The sequence below is a fragment of the Castor canadensis genome, chromosome 9, assembly GCF_047511655.1.
Source record: "Castor canadensis chromosome 9, mCasCan1.hap1v2, whole genome shotgun sequence".
NCBI lineage: Eukaryota > Metazoa > Chordata > Mammalia > Rodentia > Castoridae > Castor > Castor canadensis.
Genome location: NC_133394.1, coordinates 74,635,912 through 74,654,570, shown reverse-complemented (window position 1 = coordinate 74,654,570; position 18,659 = coordinate 74,635,912).

The following is an 18,659-nucleotide window of genomic DNA, read 5'->3' as shown; positions in this document are numbered from 1 at the left end:
CCATGAATCTCAAAGGCTTTCTTCCATTCTCTGGGATTTTTTCTTTCCTTCTTCTTCTTCTTCTTTTCTTTTTAGTAAAAGTAACAGTGAAGTTTATTAGGAGAGCAAAAGTGAGGAGAGAAGAGAGAGAGAAGCATTTCCTATTCCCCACTCAAGAAATGGGATCAAAGACTCCTTTTCCTTTTCTTTATATATATATACATGTGTACATATGTGTATATATACTTAATCTACTTAGTTGTTGGGGATCTTACTTTGCTTTTTAAATTATTTTATTGATTTCTTCAGCCTCAGCATTTCTGCTCTTGACTCCTATGACCCCTATCTCTGAATTTTTCATTCATATCCTCAGTTGTTTCTCTCATTTGTTGAATTATCTATGTATAATTCCTTATATCTCATTGAGTTTCTCAGAATCATTATTTTCTCTTTGGGGGGGTATCTTTGGCTAGGGAGCTATTCTTTTCTTTTGGAGACATCATGTTACCTAGTTTGTTCCTACTTCTTGTGTTTCTACATGCATATCTGTGAATCTGGTATGTCTGTCACCTCTTCTAATTTTAGAAAATATCTTTCATAGGGAGAAAGTTTCCATATAGATTACTTGTAGAGTATCATTTGGATAAAGTGCTTTGGTTTTGGCTCTGAGTGGGCAGCAAGATGTTCTTCAGCTGTACTCAATATCTACAGTGACTGTGAGTCTCAGTGCCTTAGACTGTAGGTACTTGTGGAGGCCATATTACGTCTACTAGGCATGTAGGAATTTGATGGGTGAATGCCCTTAGGACCCTGGGAGCAAGCACTACTCAATGATCAAATACAGTCCCCCCAAAACAGCTAAGGTGGGAGCCAGAGAGGACACAGACTGTAGGGAACATGTCCTAGGTTCACTAAGGGGCAATCTGTACTCTCAATGGCAGTGGTAGCTCAGTGACATTGTGTGCAGGTTTCTGTCTTCAGGTCCACCTTAGTGAGCACCATTATCAGCCCCTACAGGAACAGTGTCAAATGTGGATTCAGTGAAAAAACCCTTTGGCCTTGTAGGGACATGCAGCTCCACAAGCTAGCAGTGAGGAAGGGAGGTACAGCCAGCACTTCCTCAGGACCTTCAGCAGTGCATGCAGATGGTGCTAAGAATGGCTTCAGGTTCTTCAGGTCTTGAACACACAGCCCTCCCCACAAATCATTGTTTGATACCTATATCCTATAGTGCAGGGACTGCATGGGCAGGGTGTTATAGTCACAGTTGTACAACCAGTTCAGCTGGATTATGAGGCTGTGTTAGAATGTTTATGGGGCCAGAGAGATGGAAATACACAGAATCTTCTCTCCCCTAGGGCAGTATGGATGCCAACTGTGGCACTGTATTTAAAATGGCACCATTCACCAACAGCCTAAGTTCTCGGAGTTGGGCAGACACAATGTGAGCCCTTTCTCTGAAGCAAAGCCACAATGAAGTGGGCATAGCTGTGTGGATTCATATGTGGGACCCCTATTCTGTTCCAATGGTTTTCCTATCTGTTTTTGTGCCAGAACCATGCTGTTTTTATTGCTATGGTTTTGTAATATAGTTTGAAGTCTGGTATTGTGATACCTCCAGCATTGCTTTTTTGCTGAGTATTGCCTTGGCTATTTGTGTTCTCTTGTGTTTCCAAATGAACTTTAGGGTAGATTTTTCAATCTCTGTGATGAATGTCATTGGGATTTTGATGGGAATTGCATTGGACATGTAGATTGCTTTTGGTAGTATAGCCCTTTTTATTATGTTGATTCTAGCAATCAATGAGCACAGGAGATCTTTCCACCTTTTATAGTCTTCCTCAGTCTCTTTCTTCAGAGGTTTGTAGTTCTCCTTGTAAAGGTCATTCACATCCCTTTTAAAGTTTACTATTAGATATTTGATTTTTTTGAGGTATTGTAAATGGAATTGTTTTCATATATTCTTTCCCAATTTGTTCATCGTTGGTGTATAGAAAAGCTAATGATTTTTGTAAGTTAATTTTGTATCCTGCCACCTTGCTGTGGCTATTTATGGTGTCTAGGAGTTTTGGGGTAGAGTTTTTTGGGTCTTTCAGGTATGGAACCATGTCATCTACAAGTAGGGGTACTTTGACACTTTCTTTACCTATTTGTATTCTTTTATTTATTCTTCTTGCCTTATTGCTCTGGCTAGGAATTCCAGGACTATGATGAATAAGAGTGGGGAGAGTGGGCACCCTGGTCTCCTTCCTGATTTTTGTGGAAACAGTTTCAGTTTTTCTCCATTAAGTATGATGTTGGCTATAGGTTTTTCATATATAGCCTTTATAATGTTGAGGTACATTCTTTTTATTCCTAGTTTTCTTGCAGTTTTTAACATAAAGTGGTGTTAAATCTTACCAAAGATGTTTTCTGCATCTATTGAGGTGATCAAGTGGTTTTTGTCTTCTATTAATGTGCTTTATTACATTTATAGATTTGAGTATGTTGAAACACCACTGCATCTTTGGGATGAAGCTGACTTGATCATGGTGAATGATCTTTCTGATATGTTGTTGGATTCAGTTTGTCATTACTTTATTGAGGATTTTTGCATTGATGTTCAGTAAGGAGATTGGTCTATAGTTCTTCTTTTTGGATGTGTCTTTGTCTGTTTGGGGGATGAGTATAATACTGGCTTCATAGAATGAGTTAGGCAATATTCCTTCCTTTTCTATTTTGTGGAAAAGTTTAAGCAGGGTTGGTATTAGTTCTTTTTTAAATGTCTGATAGAATTCAGCAGAGAATCCATCAGGTCCTGGACTTTTCTTTTTTTGGAGACTCTTTATTGCTGCTTCAATTTCATTTCATGTTATACATCCTTTTAGGTGGCTAATATCCTCTAGGTTTGGTTTTGGATAGTTGTAAGTATCTTGAAATTTGTCCATTTCTTCAATATTTTCTTCCTTGTGTGTTAATTTAGCACATGGCACCTATTCTTGGTCATGTTGGGATCTCCCCTGCTATGCTTTTTATTTTAAAAAACAACAAAAAAAGATCACCACACAAAGTATTGCCATTTCCTGCTTCTTAAAACATTGCCAAAAAGGTACTAAGTACTACTCCAATACTATTTCCTTATTAGAAGTGCTAGGATTTAAACTCAGGGCCTCATGCAGGTTAGGCAGGTGTGCTACCACTTGAACAATGTCTCCAGACTTTTTGTTTCATTAGTTTTCAAATAGGGTTTTACAATTTCACCCAGACTGGCATGGACCCCAGTCTTCTTATTTATGTCCCCTGTAAACCTGGGACGCTAGGAGCCCAGCACCATGCCAGCTTATCTGTTGAAATATGGTCTTCCTAACTTTTTGCCTAGGCTGACCTTGAACCATGATTCTCCAGATCTCTATTTAGTAGTTTAGATTGTAGGCATAGTGAAGGATCAGGAACTGTGGCCCTTCACTCTCAACTTTTTAAAACCCTGTGTGTAAGATGCGAGTTGCTTTCTGCTTATACCAATGTATTTCCTCCATTTACATCAAAATACTAGGTTCTCCTGGTGACATTGCACATTTCAGTGAAAGTCCACGTATAATCAGCAGTAGGCTAACCTCAGACCCTGTTTAATTTGGCTCTAGTATATATTCTAGGTTTAACTTTAAATTCTCAGTTCTCTCATTTACTTTTGAGGATCAGCCTTTCACAAAGTCTTGATATCAGAATTGGCTGAAGGGTATTACAAGAAAATTGACTCTGCTTGCTGCTGTAAAATAGTAAAGCTTCAGGAATATCATAATATAGTTACAAGCACTTTATGGTGCCTTAGGCATTCAGAGTCCTTACAGAAGCTTGGAAGTGCAAAACAAACATAAAACCCCCAAGAAGGAGCATGCAAATTACTAAACCATCCTCTCCTGATAGGTATATGTGAAAACTGGGAAATGAGAGATCATGCTTGTTCGGGAGTCAGTTTTATTATTTCCTATTTTGTGTAACTATTCTTACAGTTTTTACAACAAGGATACTACACTTTGAAACTATGCTTTTTGACATTTTTCTGCTCATAACTTATCAACCTTTTGTAGCAACCATATCCCTATTTTTATGGGCCAGATATTTCACTTTATATATATGTGCATGCATGTATGTGTATATATCTATGTATGTATATATATATACACATATACATTTTCACAATTTTATTCTTTATTTTAACTATATATGCTAATTTAATAGCATGTAATTTCTCTGTATATACCTATAGTTTCACTGATTTTGTTATATCTTGCTCTAATATACTTTAATATGTTTCTGTAAAATGCATTGGTTTTTAATATTTTATTTTGTCTCCCTCATTTCTAGAATAAAATGCTTTACTTTTAGCAGATTAAATCTTTTGTCATATTTTCTTTGTGTGGTATTTATAAACAGTATGTACATAAATGGATCATATGTCTTAATTCAATTCCTTAGTTAATTTTAATTGATTTCTGCATTTCTTCATGAATATGATTCACAATTTATTATCATTGTCATAGAATTTAGCTGACATTGAATTTTCTTCAAAGTTTTAAAGCGGTTTGATCCATATTTAAAGCAATTTGATTCCTAAATTTTTCTTTGAAGCAGAGTCGAGTTCCTTCACCCTACCATTTTTAGAATATTTTCTGCTCTTTTTTTAATGCTTCATGGTTTCCTACTGTTGGTGCTACTATAGAGCTTCTCTCATATACTGTGTTTTATTTTTCCCACATTAATAAGAAGATGAGTATGAAAAAGTTCTTACCTAAATAACCAGTCTTCTCTTCATGAGTGTTAAACCTATTCTGATACAACTCATCTCTGCTTTAACTGAAATCACTCTTACTAGTTCTCATTAAAGTTAGTTGGCTTATTTTACCCTTTCCTAAATGAGAGACTCTCACAGATTTGTTTGGATAAACATAAAAAGCCTAATGGAATCAATTGTCAGCCAACACATTCACCAACACTTCAACCCTTTTTTAATTGTTCAGCTAGTTTAATCACAATTGACTGTCTAAACTAAGGTGGAACTTCCCTTAAGTAACATTTTCCCACTTCAGATAGGACCACAAAGATCAACAGCTCCCTGCTTATGTGAAAACTACTTATTAGACTTTTTGTATCTGAAAAACATCTCTCTCTCTCTCTCTCTCTCTCTCACTCACAGACATTTTACTGTTAAAGCTTCACTCTTCTTTTCTCATGTGACCACTGTCCACTTGAATTGCTCTCCTTTAAGTTCTTTCTTCAAGTTTTCCCATTTTTTCTTTATTTTACACTCATTATTATATAATTCTGAAAATGGGCTACTTTTTTACACAGCCTTAGGCTACTGAGCCGTCTGTACAACAATAATTAGCATACACCAAATGACTGAAAAAATTCAAAAGGTTTTCCTTCAGATGATCACAAGTCATTGTGGATGTGGACTTTTCTCTATTAAAAATTGTCACCCTTAACACTTCCCACTGCCCTATTCTGGATGTGGAGCAAATTGTTTGTTTCGTACAGCAAAATTTTAGTTTTATCTTTTCTTCATAATTGTGTCTAGGAGATTTATTTTAAATATTTCTATTTTGAATATATATGTAAAGTCAAAATATGTGTATAAACATACGTATCTATAAATAAGAAATCACATGTATATATATATAATATATATATATATATACCTATTGTATGCATATATTCAAAGTGCATGTGACAAACATTTTAAAGTATCTCATTATCTTATGAACTCAGTGCTTCAGAGTTTTTTTTAGTTGAATGGGTAACTAGAGATATTCTTTATAAAATCAAATATTTGCTGTATTTTTTTCAAAACAAATCATAATATATTAGTTTATTGTATTTGGAAAAAATAATGATCACCTAAGGACGTCCACCTCTAATTCCTGTATCCCATCAAGGTTTTGTCACATGATAAAAGGGATTCAGATGGAATTAATTTTTAGACTTTCCAATATGGATGTCTACCTGGATTATTTACATGGGCTCACTACAATCCTATGGGGACTTAAAAAAACAGAATAGAAAGATAGAGGAGTCAGAGAAATGCCTGAGAAGGGAAAGACAGAAGATTTGATCTACAATGTATATCAATACCTATACTGTAATTTCAATAAATAAAAACAAAATGATCCAAATATATTTATTTACCAATATGTAGCTTCATTATAAACTGAATATCTTATAGTGCTTCTGAGATGAGAAAAATTCTACTAGCAATACTATTCCAATAACATTTTGATAAATATATATTTAGAGAATGTGATTTCTTTTCCAGCTACAGTGTATGAAAAAATACTTAATATTTTTGAAAGTATTTGTAAGAAAAATATTATGCCTGAACTTGTCCCAGATATTTTAAACTTACTCAAGAAAAAATTATAGCTGCAACCTTTTCAGGGTTTGCTTGTAAGAAAGTTTGATTCTAAGCAATGTGTTAATAAACATCTTAAAGGCTATCCCAAAAGGCTGTGCATTTCTCAAAGGAGAGAGTAGGGTACCTGAACACTGCCAGAGACTATGTTCCTTCAAAGGTCACCATAATATTTAAGTATAACATATCAGCATCATTTTCCCATTACAAAGTGATTTCTACCAATAGTCTCTCTCTTATTTACATTTAAACAGACAGCAAGTGATTATGTTAATTAAATGGTTTTGAAAATTCTCATTTCAAAATGAGTGTCCAGTTTATAAATTCCATATTGAAGCTTTGTTCATATTAGAATTTTGTCTCCCATACCTTTTGCAAAACATGGAAAGTCCCATGATTCACTTTGTGTGCAAGTTTACATAAAATGAAGCAAAGCCAAATAACAAAATATAAAATATTTCAAAGCTTTTTTGTCTTTCTTTAGAATATTCTGGCAACCTGTGGTGGGAAGGTAGGGAGGGGGAAGGGAGATAATGAGTGGTAATGAGAGATAGTGAGTGCTACAGTTAAACAAAGAAAAAACAGATTTGGGGAATGTTATCTGGGGTGAGACCAGAGAAGGGTCACTTCACCCCAGAGGTTAAAGTGGCCAAAGAAATTGAATGTGACCATGTATGGGACAATCTGTACCCCTCATTTTTGTAACCTGCTCTAAATGGTATTCTCAGGGCTCAGCATTTGGATGCGAATCCTCTGAGTCACTGCTGGCCTCTTATTAAACTTGCTTCCTGAAAGTTTTGGTGCCCTGTCTCTCTGTCTGAGCCATCCTGCAACAAATCTGCTTCCTAGTGTTTAGTAATACTACTCAAATGGCAACTATTGTAGTCCCCAAATTTCCGGAACCCTACTGACACAACTATATTTTTCCTCTTCAAAAAAACTGAAGTTCCTCCCCAGGCTTTTCTTGTCATTCTTTTTTTTTCTTCCTTCTCTTTTTATTCTTAGTCCTGTCTCTTGTAGATCACTGTGCTGTTCATCTTACATTGTCTTTGAAAGTCCTTATCAGTCTGCTGCTTTATCACACCACCCTCCATATTTATCATGTTTATCATCAAATTTCTGAATTAGCACCTGTCTCAATTTGTTTGTGATAGAACAATCATGTCGCCATTTGGAACTTGGTGGCCATTTTATCCTCAGACCTCACTTGAGAAACTCCCAAGGACAGTCCCGCACTTAACAGAAATTCCCATGCTCTAAGACAGCCCCACCCCGACCACAGACTACTGTGCATGCGCTAACTTCCTTAACCTCCCCCTTCTATAAAAGCCACACCTCGCCCAGAGTCTGGGCTGCTCCATCTGTTCCCAGCCAGCCTGTCAGTTCGAGCCTGCCATTATACTTTGCTCTTGGACATGAGACTTTTCTCGTAAGCCTTGTTTTTTTGTTTGTTTTTGTTTTTGTTTATTGTTTTATTATTCATATGTGCATACAAGGCTTGGGTCATTTCTCCCCCCTGCCCCCACCCCCTCCCTTACCACCCACTCCACCCCCTCCCTCTCCCCCCTACCCCCTCAATACCCTGCAGAAACTATTTTGCCTTTATCTCTAATTTTGTTAAAGAGAGAGTATAAGCAATAATAGGAAGGAACAAGTGTTTTTGCTGGTTGAGATAAGGATAGCTATACAGGGAGTTGACTCACATTAATTTCCTGTGCATGTGTGTTACCTTCTAGGTTAATTCTTTTTGATCTAACCTTTTCTCTAGTTCTTGGTGTGAGCTTTCTTTGTGAGTGGAGTTTTTCCTAACATTTTGGTGCCTTGACTCAGATCAGGTGCACCTGGCACTGACCTTGCTCTCCTGGCCTCCCCCATCCCATCTCACTCTCTCTCTCTCTCTCTCTCAACTCCCATTCCCTTCCTCTGGGATTTGAGCTGCTTTGCCTGAACCCCTGATCCTAGAAAACACCACTCTCTCCCAGCTCACAGGGAATTTCCTCTGCCCCAGCGTGCCTCCAATTGCCATCCACCACCAGCCAATCTTCCCTTAAGGCCCTCTCTCAGTGAGTTCTTACACAGAGCCATGATCCCTCTCTCATTTCCTGAAAATCCTAGCACTAGGTCTTGGCTCACTCCCATCCCTGGTAACCAGGTTCCCCACTAGGGACTTGGGAACCCAGTGGTGAAGGTGTTCTCTCTGGATACTCCACATCTCTCTCTCTCTCTCTCCTGAGGACCTCATATTTTGGGGATGCCTGCCATATCTCTCTTCAGGTCAGGCTTCACCATGAGAGTTGACTCATCCAAAATTCTTTCAGACTCTGCATTGGGATGTCTTCTGGCCTATCTTGGGCCCCTCTACCTAACACCTGATCTTAAGCCATGAAAGCTCATTTTTCTCTGTAATCAGGCATGGCCCCAATATCCATTAGAGAATGTTTTCAAATGGCCACTTAATGGCACTTTCAATCCCAATATTTTAAGGGATTTATACAATTTCTGTGAGCGTGCTGGTAAATGGAAGGAACTTCCCTACACCCAATCCTTTTCCTATCTCCACACCAAACCCTCCCTCTGTACTTTCTGTTCCCTTGCACAGCTTCTATTAGCCTCTAAACCAGCTTCTAAATGAACCAAATCCTCTTCTGAACCTTGTCCTTCCCCATGTAAGCAAACTTCTTGTGCTGCTCACACTGGCTGCTACTCTGGTCTCATGGTGATTCCAGCTCTGGGAGAACTCATGCTCCCTCCCTGTAGTCTGGAACCAAGCCTGGGGTTTATTTAGGTATGCCTCATGCTATATTTGGGGTGTCCTGTTTGATTATGGCATTGGAGTACTGCTTCTCTTTTCCCCCCATCTAATACCACTTTTGCCTGAGATAGCAACCACAGAGTGGAGGTTTCATGTTGCTGACAGTGTTCCAGTACCAGTCAATGGGAGAAACTTAGAGGTACAGGTGATGGCTAGTCCCTCAGGCATGTGTCATGCCTCCAGGCTCTGCATTCTTCTCTCTTACCTAAAATGTCAGGACACCTTTTCTGCTTCTTCCATGGTTTCACCACATGTCCTTTGTCTCTGCCTTTCCCTCCCTGTGCTTCCTGGGACCTTGCCTCCCATGAAAAACTTGTAGCATGGTACCTTATGACTTAAGTTATTCCAACTAGTTTACCAGGCTTCTCAGTCTAAAGTAACGTTAAGTCTGCTGCTAGGCAAAAGCACTTACAAAAAGACTGTGTCTGCCACACTAACACCCTAACTCTGCCCCACAAGGGAAAGAGGGAAAGCAAATAGGTGTGCTTGTGCACAGTGAGAATGCCTGCCATAGCTAAGAGAATCCATAGGCCAACCCAGCACACATCCTAGGACGTCAGCCACACATGGTGGTGACTGTGGCACGTGGACTACACAGGAAAGGGGGAGGGGCAACAGGCTGCAGGATCAGGCCTAGGCAGTCAGGGTCACTTGTCCTGGGTGTGTGTGGAGGGGTCAGTTCCTTGCACATGCCCTGCTCCTAGCCCCATCTCACACCTTGGGCACAAGACCCAGCCCTTGTAAGCTAATTGTTAGCTCAAGGTTATAGTCCCAAAAATCACAAAATGGACAGTATGGTACTGTTATTGGCCTAGGATGCCTTCTGAATGCCCTTGACTAACTTTACAGATGATTTATTCCTTTGTTAAAAAGGTAGCCTTTATTAAAGAGGCTGCCTGCTGTTAGCTAAAAGACAGGATCCTAGTGTTTTGTTCTTTCTAGATGGGACCTGCACCTTCCAGTCTTCTGGCTTATAGATGTTAGAAGCTTTGTACTGAGGCCTGGCCTCAGTATGCCTTGGTGACCAAGAGAAGTGGCCTTCACAGGGTTCCTTAAATTACAATACCATACTCCAATTAGACCTTTTCTATAAAAGGGAAAAAAGTGAACTGAGGGCCCCTATACAAATCTTCTTTCATCTCAGATTGGCTTTAAATTGCTATTTAGATACTCAAACACTGGCCATTCTTTGTAAGCCACAGGATAAACATGAAAAGGAGGACCAAAGAAGCCCCTTATCAATGAAAAAGTCCACCCCTACTGCTCCACCCTCTGCCCTACCTTCTAAGCTACCCCAATACTCAGAACCTCCTAATGGGTGTTTCTCCCTTCAATAGGTAATGGTAGGGAGAGGGCAAGTCTATGTCCCCTTCCTGTTATCAGATCTAAGGGAAATTAGAAAACATCTGGACAGTTATACTGATGCCCCAGACCAATACATCCAAGCCTTTATCTCTGTGATCCAAACCTTTCAATTGATATAAAAGGATATTATGCTTCTATTAGACTAGATTCTTCTCTCATTAGAAAAGCAATAGGTTTGGGCCCAGGCCACTCACGTTGGAAATGATTACCATTTACAATAAGCCCTAATACTAGTGGCACCTGGAAATGAGGAAATAAATGTGCCTATATCTACAGGATCACAGGCAGTCCCCTTCAAGATCCATACCAAAAGGGACTGATGATATGGTTCAAGCAGTAGAGTGTCACTTTGCAGGCATAAAGTGCTGGGTTCAAGCCCCAGTACAGCCAAAGGAAAGAGAAAAAAAATATTTGGGGATAAGTGTGTAGCTCAGTGGGAGAGTGTCTGCCCAGCATGTACAAGGTCCTGGGTTCAATTCCCTACCATTGCTTAAAAACAAAAAAAAAGGTAAGGAAGATAAGTGTCATTAATGTCACTTCAGCCATCTCATAGTGGAAAAAAGTTTTCATTTGGGGCAAATGCCCTTACCTTTCTACAGCATCTTAAGGAGGCTATCAGAAAACATACCATGATGGACCCAGAGTCACAGGTGAGAGAGGTTCTCCTCAAAGGTAAATTTCTAACAGTCAGTCCCAGATATTTGTAGAAAACTCAGGCTGTGGCTGAAGGAGAAAAGTCATTGGTTCAACTAATACAACTAACCATGTCTGTATATTATAACCAGGACATTGCCAACAGAGAGAAAGATAAGAGACATGACCTCATTGCTGCCCCTACCAGACTGGGGCCTACATCTCGAGTTTGCTACCATGTTGGACTGGAGGGATATTTCTGCAGAGAATGTTTAAGGGGGGACAGCCCAGGAGACAACCCTTCCCCCAACCAGGACCCTGCTTTATCTGCAAAGGTAACCACTGGAGATCTAAGTGCCCCATCTCCAAATGGAAGGTGAGGTGCCACCTCCTATGGATTGATTGTTCCCAGCCCCCTGTCCATGTTCCACTTTTTGGTATCGATGTTAAGGAGTCTCATGGTAGCCATTATGACAAAAAAAACAAAAGATCATTTTCCGGCTAGACACTGGAGCTCATTTCTCTGTTTTACCTTTTTCTCCTGGTCCCTGGTCCAATGATAAAAGTTATCATTTGGGGCAAATCTGGCCAGCCCCTAGAGCGCTAGCTTACCCAGCCTTTGGCCTGATCTTGGGAAGGCTTCCTCTTCTGTCACTCTTTCTTCATAGTACCTAAAACTCCAATGACCCTGCTGGGACAAGATTTACTATCTCAACTAAAAACTCAAATTCTCCTCCCCTCAGGCAGCTCTTTCTGCTGCCCCCTCCTTCAGGAACAAATAGATTCCACAATGTGGACTGATTAGAATAGTGTAGGGTGAGCCTGGACAGTCCTCCCTATTCAAATAAAACTCAAAAATCCCTCACAATTTCCACCCCCAAAACAATATCCCCTCAAGCCCCTCTGAAGAATGATAAGGCCTATGCTTATCATAAATTCCTTATAATGTCAAAGGCTACTAATTATTTACTCCAGCCCATATAATAAATTCAAAATTCTTATAAAAGTTAATTTTAAGATACAAGTTACAAAGTAAACAACTAAAAAGGATATAGATAGGTAGTAAATGTATTTTGTGAGAAGTTAAAGGAAAAAGGAATGTTTTTAGATAAAAAAAGGATTTTCTAAAAAAGGGTTTGTCCTAAAGATTGTTTCCAATAGAAAGGATAAAGACAAGCCATCAAAGTGTTTAGTATGTTATATAAAAGTATAAGTAAGTTTTAAAAGTGTATGATAAAAAATTTCCATGTGTAATAAAGTTAAAGTTGAGTATAATATAAGAGTAGCCTAAAAGATTTTTAGGGTTATGTCAAACTAAAATCAAATTCTCTATGTCTATAAAATAACAAGGTTATCTTAATATTGTTCTACTCTGAGTAACATCTACAAAAAAAGCATTACAGAGAAAGATTTTATCGAAGAAATTATTTGTATTTGCTCTGATCTTGTCAAGCTTTAAGTACTACTAAATCAGAATTTATTTACATATTTAATTATGTGTCTTAAATGACCACCTTGTAACAGTGTTATGTCATACTTTATCTAAATATGGTACAAACATTTACAAAGTTAAAAGTATCAACTTATATAAAATAATGAGCTAAAGCGCTCTTTCATCCAAGAGTGTTACATTTAAATCCTGACAGCCCCTGCCTCTCACAGGTCATCTAGGTGTGGTCTTAAAGGGACAGACTCACTCCCGGAGTCATGAATGCATTAACCCAATCTTCTGTTTCCCTCCCCTCATACCATAAGACAGCTTACAGCTTTCTTGGGAGTTACAGGATTTTGCAGAATTTAGATTCCTAAGTATGCAGTCCCTTAGCAGACACCTTTTTATGCTCCTCCTAATATTCCTATTTGGGACTTAAATAATGTATGGCCACCCATTTCTCTAAGAAAACTTGCCTCCAACATACTCTGCTCCTCTGGCTGACTACCTGCCTTACCTTAACCTTTGCAGGGAGCTTCTCAGAAAGCATGCAGAGCAGATCCTATCCTACCCTACAACAATTTCTTTTAGATCAGTGGATCTTGTTCTCCTAAAAGGATCTTCTACCTTCTCCATTGGGACTTCAGTGGACCAGCCCTCATCTGGTCATTCTCATGACACCCACTGCTGTCAAGCTCAATGGGATTCCCCAATGGTGGCACCTCTTAAGGAGCAGTTAAAAAAAAAAGGAGAAGAAAATTGGAGGACCCTTGAAATTATCTAGGGAACAACATTTCACAGTGGTTCTCCTGGTCAATGCCCATCCTAATGTCTATATTTCTTGCTCTCCTATTCTTAAGTTTTCTCCCTTGTATCATACTACATATCTGCTATTTCTAATCAAAAGTTTAACCATTTGTACCTCCAGGGATATCAACTTCTCCAAAACCATCCAGAGGAATGCTATGAGGGCCCCTACCAGGACACAGGAGCCTGAGGATCCTGCCCCATACACAGCCCCCTGCCAGCAGGAAGCAGCTAAGAGACCAATGCATTGCACCAATTCCTGATCCTAAACCCCTACTCTTATCATTATTAAAAAAAAAATGGGGGAATGATAGAACAATAATGTTGCCATTTGTAAATCAGCAGCCATTTTATCCTCAGACCTCACTTGAGAATCTCCCAAGGACAGCCCCACCCTTAACAGAAATTCCCACACTCTAAGACAGCCTCACCCCTACCAGAGACTACCATGCATGCACTAACTTCCTTTACCTCCCCCTTCTATAAAAGCCACGCCTTGCCCAGAGTCTGGGCTGCACCATCTTTCCCTGGCCAGCCTGTCAGTTTGAGCCTGCCATTAAACTTTGCTCTTGGACGTGAGACTTTTCTCATCAGGTTTCTTTGTGAGTGGCATTTTTCCTAACAGTTTGCATGTGAAGGGACCAGTAAGAATGGAAACAATGAAAATATATATTTCTAAGACATAATGTTAAAAGTTTGAATTATATCATGAAAGTTTACACTGAATATATATGTGTGTATGTACAGCTCCACTGTGAATAAAACTCCATTATATATTGTATATATACAATAAGGAAGAAACAATGAAATCATGCAACTTGAAGGTAAATGGATACAATTGGAGGACATCACATTAAGTGAAGTAAATCAGATTTAAAAAGATGAAGGCTGCAGATTTTCCCTCATACGTGGGAGATAGATACAATATGAATAAAAACATTATTATGAAAAACAGGTTATACTAAAGAGAGGTCACTAACGGGAGAAGAAGGGGAAAAGAAGGAAGTAAAAAAAGTTTATATGGGTGATGTACTTCCTATACAAGAATGATTATAGAATTTTAAAATCTATTGAAATCATCATAAGAAGGGGACTAATGCAAAAAAGGAGAAAAATAGAGGAGATATATCAATTGGGGTTATAATACATATATACATAGAAATGTCACTAGGAAACTCCCTGTTGAGCTATTTTAAATAACAACAACAAAAAAAATGTCTTTTTCAGAAACAATGTAGAACAGAAAGGTAAAACAGGTCCTGTCTGGGAGTTGGTACCAGTGGGAGGGGGGAGGATATAAGGAAAGGGTGAAAGAGGTTGAATGTACACATGTATGACAATGGAAAACAAGACACCTTGAAACTATTCCAGGAATGTATCTCGGTCTGGTGGTACACAGCTATAAATCTCAGTACTTGGGAGACTAAAGCAAGAGAATTGGGGGAGAACATATGGCAAGACCCTATCCCAAAACAGCAACAACAACAAGGATGTTGTATCTTTAAAACACATTATATATCACAATTTCCTAGGCTATCTATAAATATAGACTCACTTCTAAAGAATAAGCATTTTCCATACGTGTTTCTCTAGTTATCTTCCTCATAAGGAAAGAAAAAACAGCACTAATAATTTGGTGGCAATTTTCACTAAGGTGCAAAATGATGAGATCCCATGTGCTCAATATATGGCCTCTGCAATTTGGCCACAAAGTATAGATAAATAGATTTACAACTTAATAATAAAGTGTATTTTATGGCCTTACAAATCCCTAGGTGAGTTTATATTATTTTTCTTTGGACTATCATTTCAATAATTTCCTGATTATAAAGAAACAAATTCAGAACAAAAGTTGTATTTTTTAACAGTCACAATTTATTTTGTCATAGTTTTATATGGACAAATTTATATTGTTAGTTTTGACCTATTTTATTCATTTAAGCATCACATATTTTATCCCAAAATGAATTAACAGATGTGTGAAGATGAGGTTGCTGATATTTATATGATTATATATTAACAGCATGTTTTATTTTTCCTGCTCACAAAATGAATCATTAACTATTTTGTAAAGGTCATATACAGAAAATAAAATCTTTTGTTTTGGAGCCATCACACCTTTGAAATTTTGAGGACAAATTATTTTTCACCTTAACTCACATACCATTTGTATCTATTAAAAGACAATAAAGTATAAATTAGTTTACCTATGGAAGCAAAGAAGTGTAAAGCTTAGGTTCTGGAAAAGAAGGCCTAGTTTCTACAGAATGGCTCTTAGTTTACTGCAGAACGGTTATGAGCAAGTTATTGAGCATTCTGTGCTTTAGTTATTTACATTGTACCTGAGGTTTTGTAAGAATTATGAGCTCAGGAAAAACTTAAACAAAGGCTAAGATAAATCAAAACATGGTAATACAACATGGTATTTTCAAAATGTAGCATGAAAACCATATTCAAAAACATAAGGGTGAGAGTATATCACAATGAATAACAAATTAATTTGAAAACTTTCAGACTCATTTCCTCTGGTCTTTTGAAATGTATTGTACATTATTATTGTCCATAGTCAGCCTACTGTGCGAAAGTAGGATGTTTTGCTCCTATCTACTGTAACTCAGTACCCATTGGCCAGCTTTTCCATATTCCTCCATCCTACTTTCCCTGGCCCTGGTAACTAACATTCTATGCTCAACTTCTATGAAATAAACATTTTTTGGAGTTCACATTTTATTGAAGTCATGTAACCCCTGTCCTTCTGTGCTTGACTTATTTTATTTACCATAATGATCCCCAGTTCAATTCATGTTGTGGAAACAATAGGACTTCCTTCTTTAAATGGACCTTATATTCTTTATCCATTCATCAGCTGATGGGTGAATGTGTTTATCTAATTCAAACACTGAACAATGTATACATGAATTGGAGCATTATATGACATTCCATTAATTGCACTTTTTTGCATTTTTGTATATCAATTTAAAATTTTAATTTAGATTTTTGAAAAAGAACAACCATTATGGTAGAAAACTTAAATTGATAGGCATTACTTTGTACTTGTTTTGTTTGGCTGTCACAGAATTGTTCCACTTAACTTCTTTGAATGGATTTAGCAACCAAAAATTGTATATCAGAGATATGCCATATATCAGAAGCTCCTTTAAGATCAAGCTCTTATTTTTCAGCCTCTCAAGATCTTTGACCTCCACACTAGAACAAGTACCATCTTTGAGATTTCCTAGTGTTTTACACTGCTACTGCTTTTCTTCAATTTAAATGTATTTTATAATGGATTCATACAAATATAAAAATTATAAATATTAATGTGGTAACATGTACTGTTTCAATACACGTATACATTGTATAATGCTTAAGTCAGGTTGAAGTATTAATATTCTCATTCAAACTTTTTGTTTTGCTTAGAAGCATATGCTTATTCATTGAGCTGATATTTTCAGAATGTTTTCTTTCTCTATAGAAGAGACATTGTCTTGACATTCCAGTTATGTCTTTCACACATGAGCATAATGGTTCTGAGTAACCTTCACTACCTCTATGTTTCTAGATTATGTAGTCTCAGAAAAGGTTACAAGGTGGGAGACTGGAGAGGAGCCCACCAGCGGCCATCTGGAAAGAGTCTCATGAAAAAGTCAGTCCTCCTGTACTGAACCTGAACTTCAGAGAAACTTTTCTGGGAACATTGCCACTAGGGAAAACCAACCAAACAACACAAATATACGCACAGCATAGGTATATGTGTTGCTAACGCACACAGATTTAAGGGAGTGCTTGATCCTTAATTCATAGGTTACATAGATTTCACAAATCTTTCCTTAAAATATACTTAATGTTCTAACTTGTTAACATACACATAAATACAAAATGGTAAATTACTAAATTGTATATATAGATATGTGTATGTGCATACATAATTCACACCCATAAATACCTCATCTTATGGCTGTGTGTCACAGCATATTTTGTTTTCCAATATTAATGACAGTAAGTGGAATCAGTTTACAGAAGCTAAAGAAAAGTTTCACCATGTATCACAATGGAGAGGAAGAAATCTGTTTATTAAATTAAAATTTTATTGGCATATACTAAATTATACTTTAATAAGGTGTTTCATCACAACACTTGGGTAACATAGGGAGAGAGGGGCAAGGGATAGTCCCCATTACCTAATAATTTAATGCACATTCATAATTCTTGCCTGATTCTATCATTATAGTAGGGAATTGTTTAAGTCAGGATTTAGTCACAGAACCACTGATTTATGAAATTAGGCAGAGTTTATGGAGTGAAGATCAGAAACCAGGACTTGTAAGAATACAAGTGTCAGCAAACCAGTCAATGTGAGAGCTCAAGAATGTCCAGTGCTGCTGTGTGACAAGAAAGCTGTGGTCTTGTTGGATTAGTACCTTAATATTTAATGAAGGGCCTCAGAATTGATTATGGAGCATGACTTATAGGTGGGAATAGGAGGTCACATGGGGTGGAGAAGAATGAGGACAGCTGAAAGTTGCCAGCATTTCTACAACCTTCAGAAAGTAATTTCACTGTTTCACTTTCAAATCTTTACTGTCTTAAAAATTTCTGTTTTGGCTAAGTCTCAGCTTGCAGAATACACATGAAGGGAGATTTGTGAAGTATGAGTTCCATTTCAATCAAGGCCTGGAATTCACCCATGCAGATTGCAGCAGCCAATCCCTTATCAAGGACCTTCCTTACATATTTCTTCTAATCACACCTAAGTTCCAAATAAAAACAGGTACAAAATCTGGCCAGCTGCTGCAGGATGGATGGCCTCAGGAAGCCTGAGCCCACTGTGGCACCTCATTCACTGTGGAGTCAGTCCTGTCAGAAGACTTCCTTTTGGAATGATGGGTAAGTTAAGTACCCTGAAATTCTTCTGATGGTGGTGGTGGTGTAATTGCAGCAGGCTGAGGAGGCAGATCAGCATTGTGAAGCTAACACTAGGCCTAAGAGACTCCATTTTGTGGCCTCCAGCCTTTCTTGTCTGTTTCAGATCTGCCATAGCCAGTGACTGCTCTATTCTATACTGAGAAACCACAGTACTCAGAAGACAGGGCTCCAGGTTAAACTACACCCTGGTCAATATGCCGGTCGAATCAGGACACTCACCCCACCATCTGTCAACGCGACCAAGTTACTGCCCATTCCACTCCCTGCTCATGTTCATACAACCCCTGCCTGAACAAAGCCTCACATTAATTATCTTA